General features: G+C 58.9%; 1 pseudogene; it reads left to right on the top strand.

Moving 5' to 3' along the window:
• Positions 1-5,368: 5,368 nt before the first annotated feature.
• LOC102132046 (uncharacterized) lies at positions 5,369-5,976 on the top strand (annotated as a pseudogene).
• The last annotated feature ends 507 nt before the right edge of the window (positions 5,977-6,483 follow it).

The raw sequence follows: 6,483 nt of genomic DNA, 5'->3' as shown, positions 1-6,483 counted from the left end.
GCTCACACTGCGTACATACACAGGTGTACGAGCACATGCACACCCGTGTACACGCTCACACACCCACACGCAGTCTCACACCCAGTTGCACACCCACACGTGGACCTCCATCCACCAGTACCCATCACACACCCACACGTGGACCTCTATCCCATGCCAAGGCCTCTCCCCACACCCCTGGGTGGCAGGAGCCCAGCGGGTAGTGCAGAGGCATGAACGAGGCTGAGGAGACAGGGGGTACGAGCCACTGGCTGCTCACATCCTTCTCGAGAGGAAAGGAGGTGCCGGCCCACCCTGCCCACAGCTCCTAAACCTGGTCCAGGGCCAGCCGCCCCTTTGTTGGTTTCGGTTCCTCCTTTATCCATTCATAAATGTTGAACAAAAGCGCTCTTTTCCCTCACGGTATCTCTAGCAGTTAAGATCAACATCAATATTTGAGAACTGTCAATATCGCATTTTACCCACTGACCTTCCCAAATGTGAGACAGGAAGGCACGCGTAGCCCTTGCTGGGCCGTTTCAGGTGAGCACAGTTGAGGGTGGGCTTGGGGGTTCCCTGCATCATAACGTCTTAGGAGGGGGTGGGGCCACACCTTCCAGCCTTGTCTGAGTGACAGGCCATGTGTGCAGTTTAGTTCACACCGTGGAGGAAGGGAGTGTGAGGGCAGCGGGTGGGCTGCTGTGTCCTGGTCTCTGTCCCGCTGTGTGGCCAGGGAGAGACTGCGGCTGTCCGGTTTAGGTTGAAACACCATCCATCGACATCTTTGGGGGATGCTGCCACTGCCCTTGACTCCTGCCCTTGTGTCTGGAAAGGAGAGACCTCAGAGGGAGTGGCCCGTAGCCTTCTAGTTGCAGGAGCTGGTGTGGGAAGGGGCATCACCATGGCTGTGGGCCGGAGCCCTGTAACGATGGGAAGTTTCAGTGCCCTCATAGGAGTTGCCCTGGAGCAGGTACAGTCGGTCTGGGAGCTTGTGAACCGCTTTGGGCTGCTGGGGCTGCACTGATAGCATGCATAGAGCCCAGCTATGAGTGGCATGGCTGCAGGAGATGTCCAGGAGCCCCGAGGCAGGGTGGGAGGCTCTGCTATCGCAGGACTGGGTCAGGACAGCTCAGCCCTTGCAGTCCTCGGCCAACTGCTGCCCCACTCTGCCAGGGGCCCAGAGGGCTCCCACAGGCCTGCGGACCAGTGCCAGGCCCCACATCCCTGAACCACTCCCTAGCAGGGGCCGGGCCTCAGCTGGGGGTATGGCACTGGGCGAGGTCAGAGGTGCCCCAAGCACGTGGCCTACAGGGGTTTGTCCAGAACAAATTCTCTCCTGGACCCTGGGGGGAGGTAGAGGCCAGCTGTTTCCTGCAGTTTCCAACACCGGAAAGCCCAGGACTTCTCAGGGAAATCTTGGTTTCCAGCTTTTTCCGAAAGTGCCTGACAGGCGGGCATGCACCCCTCTCAGAAAAGCCCCCCAGCCCCTCAGGCACTGAGCCGTGACCCTCTCTCCAGGAAGGAGGGGTGGGGCCGAGGCACTGCCACCACCTGGAGCCGCGTCTTCAGCCACCTGGCAGGAGCTGCGCCTGCACGTGGCACCCGTGAACTCCAGCATCTTTCTCTGACCTCCCAGGCACTTGGCATCTTCCAGGGCTGCTGCCTCCTGAGCCCACGCAATATGGTTTGGATGTTTGTCCCCGCAAATCTCATGTTGAAATGGAATTGTCAGTGCTGGAGGTGGGGGCTGGAGGAGGTGTTTGGATTACAGGAGTGGGTGCCTCATGAATGGCATGGGTCATCCCGTTGGTGACGAGTGAGTTCTCACTCTGGTAGTTCTGGTAGTTTAAAAGTGTGTGGTGGCCGGGTGCAGTGGCTCACACCTGTAATCCCAGCACTTTGGGCGACTGAGACGAGTGGATCATTTGAGGTCAGGAGTTCAAGACCAGCCTGGCCAACATGGCAAAACCCTGTCTTGACTAAAAACACAAAAATAATTAGCTGGGTGTGGTGGTGTGCACCTGTTATCCCAGCTACTTGGGGGACTGAGGCAGGAGAATTGCTGGAACCTGGGAGACAGAGGTTGCAGTGAGCTGAGATCATGCCACTGCACTCCAGCCTGGGCAACAGAGTGACACTCCATCTCAATTTCTTTTTTTAAAAAGTGTGAGGTGCGAGGTGCCTCCCCCCTCTGACTTGCTCCCCCCTTGCAATGTGAGGCACCTCCCCTCTCTGACTTGCTCCCCCTCTCAAAATGTGAGGCACCTCCCCCCTCTGACTTGCTCTCCTCTCACAATGTGAGGCACCTCCCCCCTCTGACTTGCTCTCCTCTCACAATGTGAGGCACCTCCCCTCTCTGACTTGCTCCCCCTCTCAAAATGTGAGGTGCCTCCCCCCTCTGACTTGCTCTGCCTCTCACAATGAGAGCTGTCTCCTCCCTCTGACTTGCCCCCCTCTCACAACGCCATGCATCTGCTCCCCCTTTACCTTCCACCACAATTGGAAACTTCCTGAGGCCTCATCAGAAGCAGATCCTGGCACTATACTTCATGTACAGCCTACAAAACCGCGAGCCAATTAAACCTCTTTTCTTTATAAATTACCCAGTCTCAGGTTTTCTTTATAGCAATGCAAGAACGGCCTAGTACACCGCCTCTGCCTCTCTTTCCGCCATCTGCTGTTAAACACAGGTTGATCAGGACCAGCGGCCAGCATCAGATATAACCTGGCGTCCTCTGCCAAGTCCCAGGCTTACCCCACTATGGCTTGGGGACCTGCAGCTGCTTGCTCCTCATCTCTGAGGCTTCGGGGAGCCCAGAGCTCAGAGTCCCTTAGGGCCAGGGCGGAGTGTTGCCTGGGGGCCACCAGCCTCAGGAAGCCCAAGGCCTCCTCCAAGCAGGAGTTCTCTCACAGCCAGAGCCACCCCACCCCATATGGCCCAGTGACCGTCACTCGAAGCTCACCTTTTCCTTGAGCCTCTGGTCAGCCGACAAGCCCTGACTGCTCCCCGGCCACTGGCCCCTGGCCACGTCCCCCCTCCCACCCCCCCCCCCGCTGACCAAGCTGGCCACTGGCCCCTGGCCACGTCCCCCCTCCCACCCCCCACCCCCCCGCTGACCAAGCTGCACCGCCTCAACCCCGCAGGCTCCAGGGCCACTTTGGCTGCCACTGGGTGCACTCCGTTGGGCGGAGCTTTGTCGCTGAGGCCGGGGCTCAGCATCACAGCCTCTGTCGGATCCTGCAGGCAGTGGACATGGAGGGTCCTCACTGTGAGGATCCCAGGCTCAGGGGGCCCAGATACAGGTTTCCGGCTGGGCACACACTGGGGTGAGCAGGCTCCCTGGCTGTGTGGCCATGAACAAGCCCATCTCCCAACTCCAGTCTTCACATCTCTAAAAAGTAAAAATAAGAGGGCCCTCGAGGGGACTGGCAGTTCCCAGCCCTCTTGGGCCTTGCCCATTTCTGGTGTAGAGGATGGAGGCATCTGTTACAGCTCAGACTGGTGAGAAGCAAGCATGAGGCTACGGTGGCATTTTGGGGTAAAGTTTAGATTTTCCAGAAGAAGAAACAAGTGTAAGTGGCACATACCCTGTCCCCCTTCTGCTTTGCGCTGAACAGAGCTGTGATGTCTGAAACTGCAGCAGCTGCCTTGGGATGATGAAGGCAAAGAAAATTGGCATCACAGAGGTGCCCAACCTGGGCTCCAAACCAAGGCCACTGCTGCTAGGCCTAGACTGCGGCTAAGAGAAAGAAAACACGACAGCTGAGTGACTGTTGTGCCCAATGCCTTCCTGTGGACCCTGGCATCTGCCGAGGTGGTGGGCACAGCATAGGTGGCACAGGCACATGTGAAGGTGCCTGTAAGAAGGCCTAGAAGGAGGCTGTGCCTGCCCAGCCGAGGGACCCCCTTTCTCCATGGGGAGATAGAGCCCCAGGAGGGGGCAGGAGCTGGAGCATGGGAGCGGCTGGAGCTGCGGAGGGGAGCTCTGGAGGACCCCACCTTCCCAGGGCTTGGACAGAGGGAGCCAGCTGCTGGGGACGTCCCTCTATCTGCTTGGACGGGGGAGCCAGCTGCTGGGGACATCCTTCTGTCTGCTCAGACAGAGAGTGCTGGCTGCTGGGGACATCCCTCTGTCTGCCCGGTGTCCAGCCTGGCCTGAGTCCAGGTCCGAGCAGTCTGTGTGGATGAAGGAGCCGGTCGGGGTGGGGAACAAACAAAAGCCTGAAGTGTAATCAGCTGGCTTCACGGCTACGGTGAGCGCGCGGGCCTCCTGCCTCCTGGTAGTCAGCACCGAGACTGCTGAAGCCAGCCTTGTCCTTAGAGGCAGCACCAGGAGAATGAAGTGCAGGTGAGAGGGGACCTTTGCTGCCCAGAGGCACGCGGTGTATTGGCTGCAGGTTTGTGCTCCCGCAGGAGTCACAGGTGGAAGCCCAACCCCAGTGCTGCGGCGTGTGGAGTAGGGCCCTCCCAGTGGGATCAGTGCCCTCATAGGAGAGAGTTGCCCTCCCCTTGCTCTGTTGCACCAGGAAACGAGGAAGGGCCCTCACCAGGAGGCCAGTCAGCTGGTGCCCGGATCTCTGGCTTCCACTCCAGAGTTGGCGGGAAACCTGTGCCTGCAGCTCAGGTCGCCGGCGTGTGATTTTCTGCTACGGCCACCTGAGCTGATTAAGACCTTCCCTCAAATCTGTGCAAAACCCCAGCACTTTGAATGTCACCTATGAGGCAAAAGCTGTGATAAACGCAGGGATCTTGAGAGGTGCTTTTCCTGGGTCATCGGGGGGTGGGGGGGTCTAAATGCAATCATGCGTGTCCTTGTAAGAGACAGAAGAGAGACACAGAGAAGAGGCACAGAGGAGCCAGCCATGGAGAGATACAGCAGAAGCTGGAGGCAACGGGAGGATCCTGGCCCAGAGCCTCCAGAGGGAGTGGGGGCCGTGTCCCAGAAGCGTGAGGGTCCTGTGTGTTGTTCTCAGCCCCTAAAGCTGGGGTAACTTGTTCCAGCAATCACGGGAAACTGACACGTCCCAAACACAGCCTGGCGAGAACATAGGGCTGAGACATCGTCTCCGTCACACCCCAACACACAAAGACTGACTGTGACGAGTGCTGCGCGTCTCACCCAGAGCTCCGAAGGCATTTAGTTGAGTCCTGTTCTGACCTGAGGCCTGGCGCCTGGAGAGCCTTGTCCAGAACCGTCACGGAGTCCTGGGTCCTCGCTCCCCTCGGGAGCTGTGCGCTGGCCTGCACCTGGACAGAGCGGGAGACACCAGCCTCCACTGCCAGGAAGGCCCAGGGTGCTCAGGGACCAAGAGGCAGGACACGGCCACTCCCAGGGTCCTCGGGACGTCTGTGCGGCCTTCGCTACTTGAGCCCTGAGGCGCCATCTCCATGTGCCCTTCGGGCTGGTCCAGGAGGAGGCCCTGCGGCGGCCACAGACTTGGGGGACAAAGCCCCAGGAACTCAGAACCTTGTGGGTTTTGGAAGAGGAGCCATGCAGCAAGGTCTTGACGCCTGCAAGGAGCTGAATGGGGAGCTGCGCTAGGAAGGGAGCGCAGCAGACCCAGTACTCAAATGCTGATGCTACAAAACACACTACGGGTTCTCCGAGCCGTAGGGATCGGGGCAGTGCTCTCCACAGACCGGAGCTGCAGGAGCTCGGTGGTGGCCAGCAGGCATGTCCCCGGCAGGTGCCGCGAGGGTGCCATCTCAGCCGAGAACCACCAGGCTCCGTGCCCATCTCACAGGGAGTGAAGGAGGCGGAGGGAGCCCCGGACTCACTGGGTTCTGACCCAGACCCTTCTTTTCTGCAGGGCGGAGTCTTCCTCCAAGAGAAGCCCAGGCCTGCGTTTGGGAGACCCAGGGACACCCAGGGCCGTCGCCTGCCCCTCTCTGGGGCTCCCAGGGGAGACTTCACACAGTGCCCAGCGTCCTCCCGCTGGGATCTTCTTGCCCCTGAGGGGCGTCCATGTCCCCCAGCACCCCAAGGAAGAGAATGAGCTGTCTTTGGTGGGTGCTGTGCTATTTTCTGTCCTTATTTCACCCAGAACTCAATCCCTGCAAATGAATTTTGTCAAAGGCCCCTTTTCAGTATCAAGGAGCAGGAAGCAATATCCTTTAAAAACCGATTGGCCATACATTTCTGCTCATTAAATAAATATTTTTACTTTGGACCCGATTGATTTTTCAGACGCGCAGAACAATGGGACTGGCTCACCTGTGTGCGGCTGGGAGCCTCCTTCCTCCCTGGGGTCCTTTGAAGTCACAGGGAGGCGGCCACACCTGGTGCACAGGTGGAGCCCGGCCGATAGGCACCTGAATTCTCACCAACTTCACAGAGTGTTCAGAAATAGGCTCTCACTCGGCCGACACGTCCCCTTCCTGGATCACTGGGGTGGGGTGCAAGGCATGGCATGCACCAGGGAGAAAAACGCCGAAGGGTGAAAACCAGCGGAGAGAGGGCCGAGAAAGGCTCCCCCACAAGCAGGTCAAGGAGAGAACCTGCA

Source organism: Macaca fascicularis, chromosome 6 (genome assembly GCF_037993035.2).
Source record: "Macaca fascicularis isolate 582-1 chromosome 6, T2T-MFA8v1.1".
NCBI classification, from domain to species: Eukaryota; Metazoa; Chordata; class Mammalia; order Primates; family Cercopithecidae; genus Macaca; species Macaca fascicularis.
The sequence above is the reverse complement of the archived record's forward strand: the minus strand, read 5'-3'. Positions and strand labels throughout refer to the sequence as shown.